The following is a 21,896-nucleotide window of genomic DNA, read 5'->3' on the forward strand; positions in this document are numbered from 1 at the left end:
GAGGGGTGTCATAGAAAGGACTGTTTAACACAGGATGCATATCCTCAGCTGTCCTGCAGATTTTAATTAATTTTTTAAAAACGCGTTAGCATTTATATCCCACTCTTCCTCCAAGGAGACTAGAAAGGTGTATATACGTGACTGGTCCAGAGTCACCCAAAGAGTTTCATGGCTGAACGAGGACTTGAACTCAGGTCTCCCTGGTCCTAGTCCAACACTCTAACCATGGCATCACATGGATGTTGAACTACAATTCCCAGCAGCCCCGGCTATTGGCCGCTGTGGCTAGGCTGGATGGGAGTTGTAGGCCAAAAGCAACGGGCGGGCCAAAATTGTGCAGCCCTCCTGGTTTAACCTTTTCACCCGCACCATTTCTCCAATCACAGGGTCCTGACTTTTTCCTCCCCGGCACAATGAATGGCAATTTGGAGGGGGCACAGTTTCTCCCTATGGAGAAGAGCAATTTCACCCCCTGTCCCCCAGGAATGCGACAATGAATCGCAGTTAGGGTGGAGAACCAGCCAAAGTTAATTGTTCCCTTTGCTAAGCAGGGTCTGCCTTGGTTTGTATTTGGATGGGAGATGTGAGCACTGTCAGAGATTCCCCTTAAGGGATGGGACCCTAGCTCAGTGAGAGAGCATAAGCTTTGGCTGCAGAAGGTCCCTGGTTCAATCCCTGGCAGCATCTCCAGGTAGGGCTGGGAGAGACTCCCGCCTGAAACCTCGGAGAGCCGCTGCCAGTCCGTGTCGACAGTACTCTGCTAGATGGACCAAGGGTCTGACTCAGTATAAAGCAGCCTTAGCAGTCTCCATTGTAGTGGATGCTTGCTCTAAGCAGAGGGTTAGTCTAGGACCTCTAAGGTCCTTTCTAACTCCAAGCTCCTATGATTCTACTAAAAAAAAAAAGGCAGGCAATCCCATCACGGATGTCCTGTGTGACAGCTGTTTGGCCCGTAATAGTGTGGACACTATGTTAATGCAGCCTAGGATTGCATTGGCTTTTTTAGATGCTGCATCACACTACTGGCTCACGCTCAACATGTGGGCCACCAAGACACCGTCTAATACGTGTGCATTTGATTCTGAGCTAGAGGATCCGTTATACTGATTTAGTCTATGAAAATACTTTCTTTTGAACGGCCACATCCTGGCACACGTGTGCCTGGATCACAAAGCTCCCGTTTACCTCCGGCAGACTCCCCTGCAGGTTACTCATCAGACCTGACCTAAAAAGAGACCAGACGAGAGCTTTAAATAGAGAGCCGCGAAGGTAAGATGAGAAGCGGCGTTTGAACGGTTTGTCTCAAAGGAAACTCCGCGAAGGCTGCAAGCGGGGGAGGGAAGCATCATAGAATCGCTTTGCATTCTTCCCAGGGCACGTGTGAGTGTCTTTACTCCACAGAGCTTATCTTCGTGCAGTCTTTACAACAACCTTGCAAGGTAGGTCATGGAAACCTTTGAGCTTATACCAGGGCTGTAGCAACCCAGTGGGAGGGGACTGGTGGGTGGAGCCAACCTCACTGGCTCCACCCACCAGCTCACACTCCCAGGAGTGGATTGCAAAGGGCTCTTTAGCCCTCACTCTCCCAGGAAGAACAGCCCAGGAGGCCTGGGCAGAGCTTTTTCTTGCAGTCTTTACAACAACCTTGCAAGGTGGGTAATTGACAACTTTTGACTTCTACCCACCTCCCACCCACCCCGAGTGAGACAGGAACCTTGAGATTGCCCAGCAGAGCTCAACATTAGATATTTGCCTTTTGTCGATGTTTGCTGCTGCTTGTTGTGATTTGTTGTTTTCCTGCATATCTAAAAGCCTGGGTACAAAAGCCACATAGGAAGCTGCCGTATACTGAGTCAGACCATTGCCCAATCTATCTCAGTATTGTCTGCACAGACTGGCAGCGGCTTCTCCAAGGTTGCAGGCAGGAGTCTCTCTCAGCCCTGTCTTGGAGATGCTGCCAGGGAGGGAACTTGGAACCTTCTGCTCTTCCCAGAGCAGCTCCATCCCCTGAGGGGAAGATCTTACAGTGCTCACATGTGGTCTCCTATTCAAATGCAAACCAGGGCAGACCCTGCTTAGCTAGGGGGCCAAGTCATGCTTACTACCACAAGGCCAGCTCTCCTCTCACATGTTTTTACTTGCTTTCTGTCATGGAAGCTCAGGAGTGTATGCCAACCAGGAGTGTCTTCCACAGCCCGAGGGCAACCACCGAGAAGGCCCTGTCCTACGTGCACGACAGCTGAGCCTCCCTCATTGTCGGCACACAGCACAGAGCCCTTTCTGATGATCTTGTCAGGTAGGCAGGAACCCTTGGGAGCAGGTGGCCCTTCAGATCTCTAGAGCCCAAACCATTATTGTGCACACTGACCGGGAGCAGCACTCCAGGGCCTCAGACAAAATAAGAGTTCCTTTAAAAGTCAGTATACAGCAATACCTAACAGGATTTTAAACTCCCTATAGATCTGCTAGTAAAGTAAAGTTGCACCGTTGAGTCGGTGTCGACTCGTGGCGCCCACAGAGCCCTGTGGCTGTCTCTGGTAGAATACAGAAGGGGTTGACCATTGCCTCCTCCCGCCCAGTATGAGATGATGCCTTTCAGCCCCTTCCTATGTCGCTGCTGCCCAGTCTGGGAAACATACCAGCAGGGATTCGAACTGGTAGCCTCTGGCTTGCTAGGTAAGATACTTCCCCACTGCACCATTAGGTGGCTACTAAGAGAATTAATGCAACTTGAGGACATTCTGCAACATATACATTTTTTAATGGGCTGATGTAGAAGGATAGGAAGGGAGACAAAATCTAGGTCTTTGGCATCTGTGTGCATGCGTTTATACCGTGCTGACTTATTTAGAAACTGACAAACTGCTACTCGTAAACATTTCACAGTGTTACACAAACATTTAAAAGAGATACTCAACAGCACAAAACATCAAACAATAAAAAGTCAACGTCACCCAAATAATGCAGCACAAACCACAAAGCAGTTCTCCATTGCTTCCTTGGGGAGTCATCCAGGGAGTCATCGCCACATCCTGCAGCAGAGAATTCCACAGATTAATGATGCACGGTGTGAAAAAGTACTGCCTTTTGTTGGTCCTAAATTTCCTGGCCATCAGTTTCATGGGATGACCTCTGGTTCTAGTCTTGTGAGAGAGGGATTAAAATACCTCCCAGAGGTGGCCAGAACCTCAGGGGTATACTTGTGAGTCAAATGGGCCGAAACCCAAAATTTGGCTTTAAAAAAGCCAAATCTGGCAACAGAGCCGGGCCCTAGCCACTTTCTCCATCGTAGCGCCAGGTCTGCATGACTTTGGCCTTTCTGCATATGCTGGACTACAACTCCCACCATCCCTGACTATGGACTACTATGGCTGGGGACGATGGGAGTTGTAGTCCAAAAACCGCCAGAGGGCCCAACTTGTGCAGCCCTCTCCCACAGTTTTCTAAACGAAAAAACCTCGAGATGTGGTGATGGCTCCCAGCTTGGGTCGCTTTAAAGGGGGCTTAGACAAATTCATGGAGGACAGGTCTATCAGTGGCTACTAGTCTGGACAGCTAGAGCCTGCCCAAACCTTCCCTCATCAGGAAGGCGCTCCAGGCCCCTGATCATCTTGGTTGCCCTCTTCTGCACCTTTGCCAGTTCTGCAATGTCCCTTTTGAGAGCTGGTGTCCAGAACTGTGCACAGTTCTCCAAATGGATACTCCAGATGTAGTTGCTGGGTATATTTCGGATCCCCGGCTCCTGGCATCGTAGACACTCATTTATGCGCCCTGAGCCCCCCCCCAACACAGCTCACTGTTAAAGTGTTCCTGTCTCTTTAAGTACCTTTTGGCCGAGTGCCAGGATCGATCTTGAAAGGGGGCGAAGGAAACCCATAAAAGGTCTGTGGGAGGGTGGCTAACCCCGCTGTCTTTGTCAAGCCAGGCGAGGCGCATTTAATAGCTCCACTCGAACAAAGAGTTTTAAACGGCCGTTTAATAGCTTTTTAATCTATATCTGCTTCTAACCCACCTCTCTGTGCAAATCAATAGGAGTTTGCGGATTGATTTTTAATGACGCTGCCTTGCATTTTGTACCTATTTACTAGAACGCAACTCTTGCTTCCTTTCTTTGGCGAGAGTTTGCGTGGTGTTGCTGTTTAGCTTCGGGATTTGTCAGGGAGGACTCTCCCTGCTTTTGGGGGAAACCGCCTTGCGTTCTCAGGTGTGTGTATCAATGCTAGCGAAAAACAGAGACGCCATATTCAGAGACAGTCTACCTCGGATAGGCGGGTTCTGGGAACAAGAAGGTGCATTCGGTCTCTTTCAAGATACAAAGTAAGGGCATTTATATTTTGCCCAGATATTGGGGATCTGATATTGAAGCTGTGGTCGTTTTCACTGAGCTTTAAACTGTTTTATGCTGATCGAACTGGATGTATTTTATACTTGCATTTTTATTTTTGTAAACAACTTTATGAGGTTTTTTTGAGGCGGCGGGGTCATCGGTGGTCTAGCCATATTGTAAATGAGCAAAGAAATAAAGTCTGGCTGATTGGTGCAGAATGCGGGACTCCACAGAATTTTGATCTGGGCCTGTAAGAACATTCTTATTCATATATTGTATCACTGGAAAACTTGGCAGTATGAATTTAGGTGAAAATCCATTCAAAAGCCACGGTTTTCTTGGGTTTGAGGTGGCTGAATTGCATGGGCAGCCACAGGACTTTTTCCAGGGGGAGGGCAAAGCCAGCAACCCCTTTACCACCCACTTCTTGGGAGTATGTCCCATTGAATTCAACGGGAACTGGCTCAATCTGAGGGGGAACTGCCCTCTCTTCTCTCCCCCATGGTAAGTCACCATGGATGCCCGTGGTGACCTACCATCCCCACCAAGAATGAAGGAAATCCATGTCTGACGTCCCAAGATGGAGGGAGGAACCCATCCAATCCACAGCTGCTGGGGCGGCCCTTCCATGAGGCAAGGCAAGGCAGTCACCTCAGGCCGTGGCGTGTCAGCAGGGTGATGGAAGTGAGGCCTCTGGGGAGGAAATGTGTGGTGCTGGGAGTCCTGCTCGCCAGAGGGCTGGGCGCGCTTGCCTCTGGAGAGCTGGCATGTGGATTTGTGGATGATGATGATGATGATGATGATGATGATGATAATAATTAATAATAATAATAATAATTCGATTTCTATACTGCCCTTTCTAAAATGGCTCAGGGCAGTTTACACAGAGAAATAACAAGCAAAAAAGATCTCACCCTGTCCCCAAAGGGCTCACAATCTAAAAAGAAACACAAGATAGACCCCAGCAACAGCCACTGGAGGGATGCTGTGCTGGGGGTGGAGAGGGCCAGTTACTCCCCCCCGCTAAATAAAGAGAACCACCACGCTAAAAGGTGCCTCTTTGCCCAGTTAGCAGGGGTGCCTGCAGATATGTGTGAAAACTTCTTCGACAGCGCAGGTATCAGCCGTCTCTGAAATACTCTGCTTGGCCGAATGCCATCAACACACTTTAGACGGTTCTCACAAGCAATGACACATTTTTAAAGTTTCTTGCCACCAGTTCCTGCATCCTTAATTTGATGGCAAATGCCAAACTACCGGGAAGAGCAAATGCCAACTGAAAAACAACTCTTTTCCTCATGCTCTCCTTCATTTTGAATGCACGAATTGCATCCACAAGTGCATACTGTAATAAGCATCTTTCATGGTGACCGATGTAGCTCAGTGTGAAAGCGCCCAAGGTTCAGTCCCTGACATCTCCACTGGAGATTCCTGGTTGAAACCTTGGAGAGCTGCTGCCAGTTAGTGTAGGCAGCACTGAGCTAGATGGACCAAGGGTCTGACTCAGTAGGTGGCAGCTTCCTAGGCGCTCTCTCTCTCTCACCAAGGATAAGGCCATAGCTCAGTGGTAGAGCATCTGCTTTACATGCAGAAAGGCTCAGGTTCTATCCCTGGCAGCATTTCCAGGTATGGCTGGGGAAGACCCCTGGACCTGAAACCCTGCACAGCCACTGCCATTCAGTGTCTGCAACACAGAGCTAGCTGGACCAATGCCCTGACTCAGCAGACAGCAGTTTCCTATGCCACCTGCAAAAATAACTCTGAATCGGTTGACCGTTGACCTTAGAAGCGAGAGGAAGAGATGATTATTTATTTATTGTTGTTGTTGTTGTTGTTGTTGTTTACACAGTCAGACAGGCTGGTTATTGACTGGTTTGTTTTATCCAGACATCTATTATTATTATTATTATTATTATTATTATTATTATTATTATTGAGTGGCTCTGGAAAAAGAAAACAATAGTGGTGCCAATAGTCGTGGGTGCCCTTGGTGCAGTACCAAAAGGACTTGAACACCATCTCGACACCTTGGGCATCGATAAAATTACAACACACCAACTACAGAAGGCCACACTACTCGGGAGAGCATGCATACTAGGACAATATCTTTGTTTTTTGTTTGTTTGTTATCCTAGACCCTTGGAAAGTACCAAATCCAGCCAATCACCTCTGGTAGACTGTGTGTAAATAGCATCAATCATCATCATCATCATCATCATCATCATCATCATCATCAATTAATAATAATAATAACCAACACGATGCAGGCTCCAGAAAGCAACCGGATTAACTCCGAGAACCTTGGAAGCTTTTGGCAAGCCCTCACAGGGGATGCAGCTGTGGCCCCCTCTGACCTAGAAAAAAGCCATAACCCTGTAAATCCCCGGGTGTCGGGAAGCAGGGAGCGTGGATCCGCTTTAGGACCCAGAGCAGCAGCTGCAGCAGGCGTTGGGAGCAGGGAGAGAGAGAGAGAGAGAGAGGCTGCACACAAGGCAGGGAGGAAAGTGGCTGGGAGTCTCTCTCTCTCTCTCTCAGAGGAGATTCACACACAGGCAGAACAAAAGGGCGCAGGCAGGCTGCCAGCCTTTCAGGCATCCAGGGTGGGCAGGGGAGGGAGGGACCCTCCTTGGCGTCCCCCCTTGGCAAGGTGCGTGTGTGCCCCCCTCACCGCGCCCTTTGCACACACCCCCCCCCGCCCGCATCCCCCCACCCATCCCTCTGTTGCAATGCTGACTGCGTCTGCCACCGGCTGGCACTGGAGGCTGCGACAATGGAGCTGGCGGTGAAGCGGTCGCCGCCGCCTGCTCCTGCTCGCCGCCGGGGCTGGTGCAGAGCCGCGGGAGGCAACCTCTGAGCAGCCTGCGGCTCGCGTCGCCGGAGGAGCCGTTCCCCCCCCCCCCCGCCCGCCGGAGCGCCAGAGAGGACATGAGGACGAGACCCCCCCTAAAGGCAGGTGTGTGCTTGCAGGGCGCGTGCATCTTTTGGTGCATGGGGAGGGAAGGGGCTGCAAAGGGGGTTGGGGGCGCTCCCTGCGGGGGGGGGGGAGTCTCCGCTGCACAGAGCGCCCTCCCCCCCCCACGCTCCGCCACGCTTGTTGGGGAGGGGGCGTCTAGAGGAAGAAAGGATGCCTGCCTGCCTGTGCAGTGAGGCAGCAGCAGGTGAGAGATTTCGGCGCGAGGGGGGGGGGGGCGGCGGCGGCGGAAGAAAGCTGGATCGTGCATGTGTGTGTATGTGTGTCGGGGGGGGAGGGGGCGCCCTCCAAGGGCATCCGCACGTGCAGCCGGGGAGGAAGGCGCTCCGGGGCGCTTGCCCAAAGGCGATTTGGCGTCCGAGAGAGGTGTCTTTTGGCAAGTGGCAAGGGGAGGGCCCCCCCTGGACGCCTCGCGTGGCGAGTGCGGCTAGAACAATGAGCTGCCTCCCCTCCCCTCCCCCCCCCCACCCCGCGCGCGCCCCAATCCGCCGGCCACTTGCCACCTGCAGCGGGGATCGAAGGCGCGGCGCCACAGTCATGCAACCGGGCGGGGAGAGCTGTGTGGGGAGGGGCGCGCATGCATTGTTCGCAGGGGCGCCAGCCCGCACAAGGTCAGGCGGGGTGGGGGCTTGGAGCACCCCGCTGATGTGCATGCAAGGAGGGGGGGCTGGATCCCCCCGGGAAAAAGCCCACCCCCCCCCCCTACACACAGGGTTCCTAGGTTTCCTCGCTGTCTTCCAGATTTTTGCCTGGGTCTCTTCTTCCCCTCCTCCCTCATTCCACCCCTCTTTGATCTGCGGCCATGCAGGACTCCATCCCCCCTCCTATTCCACCCCCCCCCCACTATGGGTACCTCCCCACCCCCATGGGTATATCTCTGTGAACCGGCTTCCCGCTTGGGGGCAGAGACAGACAGGGAGGAGATGGGCATGGACTCAGCCAGGGAGGGGCCAAGGCTTCTTTTATTAAATCAATGGCCCACTGAATCCTCCCCCCCGCCCCCGGTCACCCTGCCAAGCCCACCTGCTTTGAGGGGCTCCTGTGACTGGATGGGTCTTTAGTGGGGCTTGGGCGGATGGTTGTGATTTGGGATCTGTCACAGCCCCCCTTTGGTGTGTCTTCTTCCTCTCCTAACGTGCAGAGGGGCCCAGGGGTGGGGCAGAAAGGCTGGGTGGGAGGGAGGTTTAAAATCTAAATGGTAACCCCCCCCCCGCAATTACATTTCCCCATGTCGCTTGTGTTTGTGTGTTCCAAGAATCCTTTGTTGGGGTAGATTGCTCCGGGGAACAACCCCAACAGAAACACCTTGCTTCCCCCCCAAAAAACACCGCTCCAGTTCCGTTCCCCCTCTGCAATGCACACAATATATGTGTCCCGGATCTGGTCCTCTGTACAAGGCAGGACTCTGCTGAGGCCTGAGAGGTCTGCCCCACAGGGTCTTGCGTCTTCAAACGCCCCCCCCCCCCCCCCCGCCCAAGATCTCAGCAACACGCTTGTTGCCTGCCTTGCTTCATAGACAATCAGCCAAGGGTTTCCCCAACTAGAGGAAAAAGTTTGACAAACCCTAGCTGGGTGGGAAAGATCCCCTTTGTCAGAGACAGAGGGATAGCTCGCCTAGAGGTGCCAGAGAGGGTGGGATTCAGGCCTGTGGTCCTTCTCTTTGCTTCTGGCACCTGACGGAGAGGGTGTGGGTGACCTACAAGGACAGAGTTAGATTAGAGCCAAGGAGGGCAGTGGGGCAGTGAGATCCCTAACCAATTGTGGGTTGCCATAGCATATTCCTGAGCCCATGACTGCTTGGAATATCACACAGTGGCGGTCACCAAGTGTCATCTCCCTCTTGGTTTTGGGGAAGAGCAGGTCATCTGCTGAATAAATGTATTGGCCCCCCTCGATTATTCAGATCCGCTGGCTTCTTGGATTCCACTTCTCTCGGGTGATGGATGACTGTAGAACACGTTCCGATTCCAGACAGATAGGAGGAGAGCTTGTCTCTCGTGCGGGGAGGAGAGCTGGTCTCGTGGCAGCGAGCAGGAATTGTTCCCTTTGCTAAGCAGGGCCCGCCTTGGTTTGCATTTGGATGGGAGACTACTGTACATATGACCTCGGTCAGAGACTCCCCTTAGGGGATGGGGGCACAGCTCAGTGGAAGGGCATCTCCATGTTTGCATGCAGAAGGTCCCAGATTTACTCCCTGGAATCTCCCGGTAGGGCTGAGAGAGACTCCTGCCTGAAATCTTGGAGAGCTGTTGTCAGTCAGTGTAGACCAGGAATTCTCAACGTTGGGTCTCTAGATGTTATTGGACTTCAACTCCCATAATCCCCAGCCCCAGTGGACTTTTGGTTGGGGATTATGGGAGTTGAAGTCCAATAACCTCTGGAGACCCAACCTTGAGAATCCCTGGTGTAGACAATGCTGAGCTAGATGGACCAGTGGTCTGACTCGGTATATGGCAGCTTCTTATGTTCTTATGGTATGCTAGATGCATTCTCCGAAATGCTAGGGCTTGGATACAAGCCCCCGCCCCCCTTGGTGTTGCCTGCCTTCTTTGTGTGTGCCTGTTCTTCAGAGGACTACCCACAACCCCCAGGTTGTTACTAGTTCCATCTTTGAATGTCTTGATTGATGTTGGATTGGGGAGGTGGGATTTCAGGACCACCTTTTCCTGTGCTGATCGTGAGGTTGATATGGAGCTTGCCTGTGCCGTGGGTTTCTTTGGTTCTTCTGCAGGTCAAGGCGCCCTTATGTTGGAGGGCAACAGCCCTTTGCAGACCGAGTTTATGTAATGGGAAAGAGCCCAGATGCAAAAAGGGCAGAGTGTTCGTTTAGGCCGCTAAACTATGAACTTAGGTCACTACACAACATCTTGCACTGTTCCCAAAAGAACAATTTGTTATGGGGCAGCTAACAAATAAAGTTTGACTAACTAACTAACTAATTTTATTATTATTTCTTGTTTATACAGTCAAACAGGTGTTATTGACTGGTTTGTTTTATCTATTATTATTATTATTATTATTATTATTATTATTATTATTACTGCCTTGCAGTGATGGCCCATTCATAGGGCTGTGTGTCTTCTGTAGTTCAAGAAGATCAAAATCCTGTGCAGAGGGATCTCAGATTCTGTGCCAAGAAATGTTGGATTCTGCAACCAGTATGCATGATTAATCAAATGAAGGGATTTGCATATGGCTCTTGCTTTGCACAACTTATCCCGCAGTCTTAAAACTCTTCTGCCGTAATCTTATTCTTCTGCATTCTGCTGGTCATTCTGCAATTTAATTCTCCGGCGTGCTGCAGTTTATTCTGCATTTTTTTCTTTTGCACCCTGTGAGTTGTTTTGCCATTTTTCTTCCGCATTCTGTGGGTTATTCTGCAATTTCCTCTCCTGCATTCTGCGAGTTATTCTGCCATTTTTGCGGCATGTGCTTTTTGCTAAGAAGACAATAACATAAGCTAAAACTGTCTGTTGTAAATAGCCACTACCTTTTATCCCCAATCATTCTAGAACTTCATGCTGGATTTTGGAGGTGGTCTTGGTTTTTTGGACCTCTTTTTAGCATCTGGTTGCAGGAAGCTCTTATTTCCTTCAAATCCCTCCCCAAGACTCACCTTCTCTATGATGCCTTTGGCACAACCCCTTTATCTCAATCCAGTACTGGGGCAAAGTCTATGTGTATATTCTTCCCCCATGTATCTCTGTCTCTATTTACCTCCACTCCTTCTGATTCTGGTGAAAACAGAGTCACATGCAGGGGGACCATGAAAATCCCAAAAAATCTTGTTCGCCCTGGCTTGATCACACAATCCTTCTCATATGCTTCACGCTGGATGGGAGAAGAGACAGGAAAAGAGGTGGTTTAAGAACATAAGAACAGCCCTGCTGGATCAGGCCCAAAGCCCATCTAGTCCAGCATCCTGTTTCACACAGTGGCCCACCAGATGCCTCTGGGATGCCCCCCACAGGCAAGAGGTGTGTGCATGCCCTCTCTCCGGCTGTGCCTCCCCTGCAACTGGTATTCGGAGGCATCTTGCCTTGGAGGCTGGAGGTGGCCTATAGCCACCAGTCTAGTAGCCATTGATAGACCTGATTTGGTGACTTTGTCCAAGCCCCTTTTAATGCCATCCAATCTAGTGGCCATCACCACATCCCTTGGCAGAGAATTCCATAGATTAATTATGCAAGAGCCCCTGGTGGCACAGTGGTAAAACTGCTGCCCTGTAACCAGAAGGTTACAAGTTCGATCCTGACCAGGGGCTCAAGGTTGACTCAGCCTTCCATCCTTCCGAGGTCGGTAAAATGAGTACCCAGAATGTTGGGGGCAATATGCTAAATCATTGTAAACCGCTTAGAGAGCTCTGGCTATAGAGCGGTATATAAATGTAAGTGCTATTGCTATTGCTAATTATGCACTATGTGAAAAAGTGCTTCCTTTTGTTTGTCCTAAATTTCCCGGCCTTCAGTTTCATGGGATGACCCCTGGTTTTAGTGAGGGAGGAAAGCTGGTCTTGTGGTAGCCAGCATGACTTGTCCCCTTAGCTAAGCAGGGTCCACCCTGGATGCATATGAATGGGAGACTAGAAATGTGAGCACTGTGAGATATTCTCCTTAGGGGGATGGAGCCGCTCTGGGAAGAGCATCTAGGCTCCAAGTTCCTTCCCTGGCAGCATCTCCAAGATAGGGCTGAGAGAGATTCTTGCCTGCCACCTTGGAGAAGCCGCTGCCAGTCTGTGTAGACAATCCTGAGCTAGCTGGACCAATGATCTGACTCAGTATATGGCAGCATCCTATGTTCCTAGTGTTGTGAGAGAGGGAGAAAAATTCTCTCTTTCCATTCTCTCTACTCCCTGCATAATTTTATACACCTCTATCATGTCTCTCTTTTCCAAACCAGAGAGCCTCAGATGCTGTAACCTTGCCTCATAAGGAATGCTTGAGGCACGGTAAGGAATAGGATTACCTGACAGGTCCTAGGAATGAAAGGCCATTCTTTTTGTAGCTTTTAGGAATGATTTGGGGAGGTGAACGGAGACACCGCAGGCCTTTAGAATGAAGAGCAGATACAACAGACAGAAAGGGCTTAGTGGTGGAAGAATGGGGCACGTCTTGTGGCCTTTAGGATGAAGGGCATCCAAGGAAGATTGCCTTTCCTGTGCTGGGGGAAGCAGGGTGGGGCCCCAGCTCAATGACAGAACACCTGCTCTGCATGTGGAAGGTCCCACGTTCAATCCCTGGCAGCATCTCCAGGTAAGCCTGTAAAAGATCTCGGAGAGCTGCTGCCGGTCAGTGCAGACGGTACTGAGCAAGATGGCCCAATGGCCTGACTCAACATAAGGCTGCTTGAGGCTCACCATACCTCCCATTTAACAAAGCAGCCTCCAGCCCACGCCCTGGAAATTCACTGGCTGCCTTGGCATGTGATCCAGAGGTGCCCAGGTTCATAGGCTGTGCTCTTAACCAACTGCATGTGCGGTCTGTGAGAGTGCTGGAGAGAGCTCACTTGTCCTTAACCCAGGTATTCCCTGCCACTGCAAACCTTAGGAACGTGGCTAATGGGCATGTGAATGGGAGCCGGCTATTTTTAACTCAAGTGATACTCCCCAGAAATGTGACTGTTTAATTTGAATGATCTGGTTGGAAGCGTGTGTTCCAGTGAACAGCTGCTGTCTTAAAGATAGGCATTATTGGTTGCCAATCACTATTTTTGCCCTAGAGGAACACAGCACTCAGACTTCCTCTTGGCGGGAGGTGGGGTGACGTTTCATCCGCCCGAAATGCGAAGACCATCATTTCATAAGAGCGTGAAGATTTGGATATGTGTCAGGGCTTTGACAAATCCCGGGTGCCAGGGTGTCATGGCACCTAGAAATTTAACCTTGGCACCTAGACTAGGCTATTCAGAGGTAGAGTTATTGAATAAAGTCTTTATTTCTCCCAGGCTGCCCTGGGATAGAGAGGAGCACATTTATCGCCCCCTCCCCCCACCGCACACAACATCCATCACCAAGTTTTGTAATTTTGTCAAGCATCCATTGTCTGGCTCCTAAATTTTGGGGCTGGCTCCAAGGTCCAAAGAAAGTCTGTCTGGTCCGGATATATGTGATATGAGTTGGTGTCATGACCTTAAAGACCTTTGACAAATCCCAAGTAGTGTGAGTATAGGAAGAACATAGGAGGCTGCCTTATACCAAGTCAGACCATTGGTCCATCTAGTTCAGTATAGGGTTGTGCCAATCATTTCAAGCTCGAAATGTCCCAACTCAAAATGGGCCATTTCAAGTGTTTCCAGCTCAAAAGAGAAAACCTGCAAACAAAGGGCCTGTTTTGAGCTCGGAATGGAATGACCCCATTCTGAGAATGTTTCGAGTGTTCTGAGCGCCATTTTGGATGTCTGTTTTCCCCTTGCTGACTGGTTTTTGGCACTGGCTCCTGACTGGCTTGCCATCTCCTTGCTTCTTGGTTGGCTTGTTATCATACAAATCAAGTTGATTTGTATATACAATGCCTCCTAATGGGGCAGTGGGGAAATGACTGGATTAGCAAGCCAGAGCTGCCGATTCGAATCCCCGCTGGTATGTTTCCCAGACTATGGGAAACACCTATATCGGGCAGCACAGCAGCGATTTAGGAAGATGCTGAATGGCATCATCTCATACTGCGTGGGAGATGGCAATGGTCAACCCCTCCTGTATTCTCCCAAAGACAACCACAGGGCTCTGTGGTCCCGGGTGTGTGTGTGTGTATGTGTATGTGTTATACTACAATAGGATATACTACTCCTGAACCTGGAACCGCTAAACCTGCTCAACATCTCCTTGGAGCTGTCCGTGGTTCTGACCTGCTTCTTGCTCTCCGTTGGGGATGCCCATGATCTGATTCTTACCAGGGACTCTTGTCTCCACCCAGGCCCCTGCTGTAGCATGTTCCTGGTGGGTTCCTGATTCTTGTGTGTGGTTTCCAATGCTTCAACCTGGTGGGTTCCCAATTCTTGCAGGTGGGTTCCTGATTCTTGCGGGTGGGTTCCTGGTGGATTCCTGATTATTGCCTTAGCAACTCCTGACACCAGGCATCTACAAATCCATTTGTCAGTTCGCCAGTGGCGAATGCCCCCAGCCCTCTGGTGAGCAGGACACGCAGCACCACCCAAATCTCCTCCCAGAGATATTTCCACTGCCATTTCTGAGAAGCTAGGAAACAGCAGGGATCCTTTCTGAGCAGGAAGAGAGGGCTCTCATGGCTCCTTACCAAGTGACAGAAGACCCGCTTCTCTCCTAAGCCCTCTGCCTGTGCGCCAGAAAAGGATCCGAGGGGTCTGGTGGCGACCACAGATAATTTCTAGCCAGCGAGCAGAGCCTAAATTTGGGGATCCCTGCTCGACACTAGTCCTTTAAAAGAAGAAAGGGAAAACTACTTAGGAGGGCAGGAGCAGAGGTGGTTATCCCTTTGGAACCCACATGCCTTACGTTGTAGGATTTCCCAGCCAAATCCACAGAGCAGCTTTTATCGCCAACCCACTCTGGTTCCCACCTTTCCCCTCCCTATGAGGTCCCATTGGGTGGACAATGGACATGAACTCCTGGACCTGTGACTAGCTGACTCCCAGCCCTGATGGCTGGCGGTGGAGTCCATCTCTGTCCCATCATAAAAACAGGGCAGGGATTCAGCACCCTGGAGAGCACCCATCGAGCAACTTGCTCCAACCAAGGCCAGAGCTGGACTGAGGCCTTAAATACCTTCAGGCTCAGACTGCCCCTCCCAGGTGCTGCCTCCCTGACTGGAGAGTAGGAAGATTTAAAGGGGCAGCCCTCTGGCCTGGAGTCTAGCATTCCTATGCTCCATCAAGTCCCTCCTGACATTGTTGGTGCTGTTATGCAGGCTTGGGAGGTGTGAGGCATGGAGTATAGAAGATGCCGGTGCATTGGGGGTTCAGGCTCTGTGTGTGTCAATTCCAGGGTCTGTAGTTCTGGCATCTCCCAGCTGCCAACCTCAGGACTGAGCCTGCTCTCGGGGTTTGGACGCAACTCTTCCAGCTCAGATGCGCCCCCTTCTTCAGAGTCAGGGCTGGGGTCATGACGATCACAGGAAAGTAGAAAGCTGCCTTTAGGGATGTGCACGAATTGGGGGTCATGCACAGCTTCGGAGCCAAACTGATTCGAATGCGGTCTAAACCGGTTCGGCCCTGCCATGGTGAGGGGAGCAGTGAGTGGGATCTTTTAAAAGGAGGAGATCAGGACCTTAATTGCTGTGACGGCGCTCCCCTCAAGAAGGTGTGCATGATGCCGGGATGTTCATGGTGTCTGTGCATGTGTGAACTCCATGTGCATCCCAGTGCCTTAGACCTCGTCTGAACCGGTTCGGCTCTGAACCGGTTCATGAACTGAGGTTCATGCACATCGCTGGCTGCCTTATACTGCATCAGACTGTCGGTCCACCAACTCAGTATTGTCTACACTGACTGTCAGCGGCTCTGCAAAGTTTCGGGCAGAAGGCTTTTCTAGAGCGACCAGGAGATGCCAAGGATCGAACCTGGGTTGCAAAGCAGATGCTGTACCCCTGAGCTGTGGCTCCAGCCTCAACCAACTGGAACACAGGAAGCGGCCTTCCACTGAGTCAGACCATGGGTCTGTCTAGCTCAGTACTGTCTGCTCTGACTGGCAGCGGCTCTCCAAGGCTTCAGGCAGGAGTCTTTCTCAGCCCTTCCCGGAGATGCTGCCAGGGAGGGAACCTGGGACCTTCTGCATGCAAAGCAGATGCTCTTCCACTCAGCTATGGCCCCACCCTCTCAGGGGAATCTCTTACAGCAGACGGTGCTCACAAGTAGTTACCCACCCAATTGCAAACCAGGGCATACCCTGCTTAGCAAAGCAGATAATTCATGCTTGCTGCTGCAAGACCAGCCCTCCCCTCCGCAAGGAAGCCCTCCAAGTGTCCTGGTTCCACTCGGGAGTGAAGGGGTGACTGCAGTGATCAAAAATTCTTTGTTCTGAAATCCAGCCAGAGCTGTCTCTTGGCAAATAAAACCCGCCCGTAATTGGAAGGACTCCCTCCCCCCACCTTTTTATCTTAACCTCTCCTTGCTCTCTCCTGAGACTTCTGTGTTGTTGTTGTTGGAGCCGTATGTGAGAGATCTGAGCGGGGAGGATGATGGATGGGTAACAAGCACAGGCGCCTGTTTCCCCAGGAGACGAAGCCAGCTGTGTTTGGGCTCTGCATCGCCTTCATTAGGGGAGGTGAGATCATCGTTCAGAAGGCCGTGCTTGGGGGCTGCAGAGTAAGCCCGGCTCTCCTCTTGCCCTAACTTGTCACAGCTTCTTGTGGTTCAGCCTTCCCAAGGATACCTTGTGTTGTTGGGTCAACGGGGAAGTCATGGCATGCTGTGGGTGTCGACCCGGGGCTCTCAACCTTGGCTCCCCAGGTGGGGTTGGACTACAACTCCCATTGCCCCCTGCCACACTCTGGGAAGAGCCGAAGGTTCCGAGTTCCCTCCCTGGCGGCATCTCCAAGGTAGAGACCCCTGCCTGCAACCTTGGAGAAGCTGCTTCCAGTCTGTGAAGACAATACTGGGCTAGATAGACCAAGGGTCTGACTCAGTATATGGCAGCTTCCTAGGTTCACACTGTGGCAGGGGCTGATGGGAGTTGTAGTCCAACACATCTGGGGAGCCAAGGTTAAGAAACCCTGCTCTAGAGAATGCACTAAAAGGAATGCCCGGGAATGCCCACTGAATGACATAGGAATGCCCTTTCGATTTGGCATCCCTATGGCCCTTTGGAAGGGTGAACATAGGAAGCTGCCTTATACCGAGTTAGGTCCTTGCTCCATCTATCTCAGGACTGCCCGCACAGACTGGCAGCGTCTCTCCCAGCTCTCCCTGGAGATGCCGACACCCCCTCCTACTTTCTGCATGCAAAACAGGCACTCTATTACTGAGCTATAAATATAAATCAATAAATTTCAGACCAGCCAAGGCCTGTGAACAGCAAAGGAAGCCAGAGACACCTCGGATTGAAACCTGGCTAATTGGGGATAAAGGCTGGCAAAGGAGTTTATGGGTCCTGGAATCAACACCCCACCCCCTTCATTTTTCTGGTGGAATTTTGTCCCTCCACAGCCCCATAACAATCTAGGGAAGAAGCCAAATCTATCTATCTATCTATCTATCTATCTATCTATCTATCTATCTATCTATCTATCATATATTTATACCACCTGATATGTAAATCTCTAGGCGGTGTACAAATTTTAATATTACAAATCACAGGTTAAAATACATACAACACAGTAAAACCAAGATAAAACAAATGATGAAAAATGATTAAAATTCTAATTAAAAGCTTGCCAGAACAGGAGAGTCTTGAGGCTCCTCTTGAAAACAAACAGAGAAGGAGATGCTCTTCTTTCAGCAGGGGGCAGATTCCAAAGCCCCGGGGCAGCCACAGAGAAAGCCCAGTCACGGGTTGGTTCTGAGTCGCCCCCATGTGGCCGTGGCTTCTGAAGACCCATGGATTTGGTTCGGGGTGAATGAAGAGAGGAAGCTGCGAATGGCAGCATACAGAGGTGCACCGAGGCAATTTTGGAGCCTGGACCGAAAGGCCTTTGGAGGCCGTAAATTAAGCGCCATCATGCTCGGCCGGGTGACCACACCACCCGGGACAGACTAAAGAGGATTTGGGGGGGCCCCAGGGGCTGTGGAGGCCCTGGACTTTGGCCCCCAAGTCCAAGGGGAAGAGCACCTCTGGAAGCGTGACCGGTGGAGACGGATCCTTCCAGTAGGCAAAGGAGGTGATGGATGGTGAGGCTAGGAAGGGTTGAATAGGACACAGAACACAGCCCAGCAGCAGCAGCAGGGGAAAGTGGGGTGGGGAGAGACCGGGGCTGGGGAGCAGGTGGCGTGCTTGAAATGGCCACCTGGGCAGCCGGCAGGGAGACAAAGGCGAGAGGGAGGCGAAGGGTTAATCAGCCTTTGTTCCCCACAAGCCGCAGAGTCTCGACAGGGGAGTCCCAGCCAGGCACTGCAAATGCAGCCAGACAAAGCCGGCAGGAGGGGGACAAGCCGAACGGGAGACGGCTGGCTTGTCGTGGGGCACAACCCAGTGTTACCTTCTCCTGTGGATGCCTCGGTGATGTGAACGGGAGCTGCACCATTCATCAGAAACTAGGAAGCTGCCTTTTACTGAGTCGGGCACTGGTGCTATCTTGCTCAGGATTGTCTACACAGGCTGGCAGCAGCTTCTCCAGGGTTTGGGGCAGGAGTCTTCCCCAGCCCTACTTGGAGATGCTGCCAGGGGTTGAACCTGGGACCTTCTGCATGCCAAGCAGATGCTCTACCACTGATCTATGGCCCCTTTGAAAGCTGCCTTCTCCTGAGTCAAACCCTTGGTCCATCTAGCTCAGGATTGTCGACACTGACTGGCAGCATCTCTCCAGGGCTTCAGGCAGGAGTGTATCCTAGCCTTATCTGGAGATGCTGCCAGGGATTGAACCTGGGACCTTCTGCATGCAGATGTTCTGCCATGGAGCCAGGGCCCAGTCGTTGATTTGGGGGAGGGTGCCACTTATTTGTTTTTGCACCCTAGGCACCAAAATGTCTCGGGCTGACCCAGATCCTGGCTGGCATAACCTACCTCCGGAGGGTGTGAGCAGGAGCAAGGAAGTTACCGCTTCGAGTCTTGCTTCAGCCACAAGCTTGCTTGGTAGAATAAGACAACAGTGTTCAGACTTCAGGCTGGTGCGATCTTTTATTTATTTATTATATTTCTGTACCGCCTGACATGTGCATCCTTGGGCCGTGGTTAAAATACAAGAAGAAGTGATTGTCCGGAGGAGAGCAACTGGCCCTATCCAACCCCAGCACAGCATCCCTCCAGTGGCTGTTGCCGGGGTGTCCTTTGTGCTTCTCTTTAGATTGGGAATCTCTTTTGGGCAGAAAACTATCCTCTCATTCATTTTGCTCCGTGAACAGCTTTGGGAACTTTTTGAGTTGAAAAGCAGAGCGGACAGCTGCTCAATCCATGATAAACAGACAGGGAAGGCAGCGGCAGAGACACCATTGAGCGGACAGGTTCAAAGAACCCGGGCTGCCGCTTCTCAGGGGCCGCACCTGGTGCCCCAGACACAACCCCTGCATCTGACGTCAGATGTGGGGGATGTGATTTAATTGGACCATGCGGCCCCATCTGACAGGAGACCACGCCCCCAAGTCTGCCGTCAGACCACGCCCCCAAGTCTGCCATCAGACCACGCCCCCTCACCTGATGTCACATGCGGGGATGGGGCTAAATGCTCCCTGTGTCTGATGTCACATGCGGGGACAGGGGTAAGGTGGCCGCAGCGGCAGCAGAACCTGGGTTGCCAGTGGCCAGTGGCCTCCCTCTGCCCCTGGGCGAAGTATTTAAACACCCTGGTCCTCCAGGCAAGTAGAGAAATGGTTGAGTTGTGAGCAGAGTGGCTCTTTATCATAGAGAAGAAAGGACAAACACACATGTTGGGGTTTAAGTTTTATGGGTCATGAAGGAGAGATTGTGCCAAGGAAAGGGAGGCACCTTTAGAAAAAGGGAATAGTTTGGTGGTTTTTTATTAAAGTGATGCAGCAATTAAAATAAATAAGCTGCAATAAGTTATCAGGATTAGTTGGGGAAAATCTTGAATGGGCTAAAGGCTGGAGAGAGACTGAGCTACCAACAAAGCAATGCCGTCTATCACTGAACAGTGCTGAAGCAATCCCAAGACAGTCCCGGGTGCTCTGTCTGTGCTTTTGAACAGCCGCTGTTCGAACGTTGGCCTTCTCAGCCAGGGATCCCATTATATGCTGGAATTTCATGTGTGTAAATATGGCCAGGCGAGTTTGCACAGAGGGGGCTTTTGCAGTCGGAGCCGGGGTGGGGGGGAGGAAGGAGGAGAAAGGGGAGAGACGGTAAAACATATCGTTCTTTCAGAAGATGGCTGACTGTCAAAGGGGTCCCTTCATAAAGGGCCAGATAACCGGTAACCCTGGTAACAACTGGGCACAAGGTGCGGGGTTGCCATGGCTGAAGGGATGAGCAGAAGCAGCAATGCAGCCTGGGAGACTGGTATTCAGAACGGGTCGCAATCCATACGAGAGGGCCGTTGCTTGCGGGTTATTTTGCACGCTGGTAATGTACCCACGGACCCTCTGAGTGGGAAGGAGCTTCATGGCAGAGCTCCCCCTCAAATTACTCTCAAGAAGGAAAGCGGGCGCTCCTCCTTTGGTGCAGGAAACTTTATTCCGAAGCGAGAGCCCACCCTTCGCACCGCGCTCGGAAATGCGGCACGCCTCATACGAAATGGCCCTGCGCTTCGGTTCCAACACAGATGCTTCCTGGCTCTCCGTATGGTTACGCCAGACGGGCAGAGGTGAGAATAAGACCCTGGAGTTTCCGTCTTCCTCTGGGGCAGGGCTTCCTGGCCTGTGGTCCTCCAGATGTTGCAGAGAAATTGATTGAGGCTGGGGTTGATGGGAGTTGTAGTTCAGCAGTGTCTCGTGGACCCCGAGTTGGGAAGCCTGCCCTTGGGGAAAGCTGTGGGACCGCAAATTCACAGGGACCTGGGGGTCTGCATTGGCCAACTTTCATGCTTAGCAGTCATTAAGAGGGTTTGTTTCTGTTATTAATTGGAATTACAGGATTCGAATTATTAATTACAACATGTTGCAGTGTATCCTTGGTGGGCACCTGACAAGTTTTAGATACCTTTCCCCCTCAGAAGCAAAAAGAGTTGTGGCAGTCTTGACAGAGTATTCTTCAAGCCAAGATATTCCCTGTTTTTTTTGTTCAAGCCTTCCTTCCCCCACTCCTCGCCACCCAGTTCCATTAGCTCCACCCACTGGGTTGTCTGTTAACTGTCTCGGTGTCTATGAACATTCCACTCCATTGAGTTACATTGAGGCAGTTTTGTGGGGTTTAGAGCCCCTTGGGGTTTTTTTCCTTCAGAGTTTTGTGAAACCCATATCCGTGGACTTACCCTGAGTCTGCTGGTATCTCCCTCTCATCCACAAGTGTTCTGGTTATGCATCCATAAGCATCATAACATTTCTAGCTCTTTCCAAAATCATTCTAAGACATTAATGTCCTTGAATAACCACGGCAATTTTATCAACACAGAGTAGTGGGTGGCCTCTTTTTCCCCGTGTGCAGCTCAAAGTACTGCTGCTTTCCCTTAATTTTTGCCTCCCAGAATGCACTGGGGCCTACCACTATAGCAGCACTTCCCAAATAATTCTGGAGGGGGCGGAAATGGCGGCCAGATGGACGAGCGACTGGGGAGAGCACCAGCCCTTCAGCTTCTGCCTACTCAAACATGGCACAAGCTATAAAAGCAAGATCGACAACCCTGCATTTCGTGTGTGTGTGTGTGGGGGGGGGATTTCATGCCCTTTCACCAAAATTGCCAAGGTTCATCCCACCCTAAACTCTCTCCAGAATCCTCGTCAACCTTGAACCCTTTTCCTCCCTGCAGAAGCATATCTGGGCCCAGCACAAGTCTGGCTTCGGGACAAGACAGCTTCATAGGTCCTCAGATCATAGGAATATAGGAAGCTGCCATATACTGAGTCAGACCGTTGGTCCATCTAGTT

General features: G+C 51.3%; 1 protein-coding gene across 3 annotated transcripts in view; it reads left to right on the top strand.

Moving 5' to 3' along the window:
* The window catches only part of SBK1 (SH3 domain binding kinase 1), a 58,093-nt gene that overhangs the window by 22,003 nt on the left and 14,194 nt on the right, over positions 1–21,896 (top strand). Inside the window, exon 1 of one of the 3 annotated variants that reach the window (XM_053277189.1) lies at positions 6,805–7,280. The exons of 1 other annotated variant lie outside the window; for it this stretch is intronic. The gene's annotated coding sequence lies outside the window, so the exon portion shown is untranslated. Of the gene's footprint in view, positions 1–6,804; positions 7,281–7,370; positions 7,486–21,896 lie in introns of those variants that run through there. One more of the 3 variants, XM_053277188.1, reaches the window with a different exon arrangement.

This window comes from Hemicordylus capensis, chromosome 13, assembly GCF_027244095.1.
Source record: "Hemicordylus capensis ecotype Gifberg chromosome 13, rHemCap1.1.pri, whole genome shotgun sequence".
In the NCBI taxonomy this organism is placed as follows: domain Eukaryota; kingdom Metazoa; phylum Chordata; class Lepidosauria; order Squamata; family Cordylidae; genus Hemicordylus; species Hemicordylus capensis.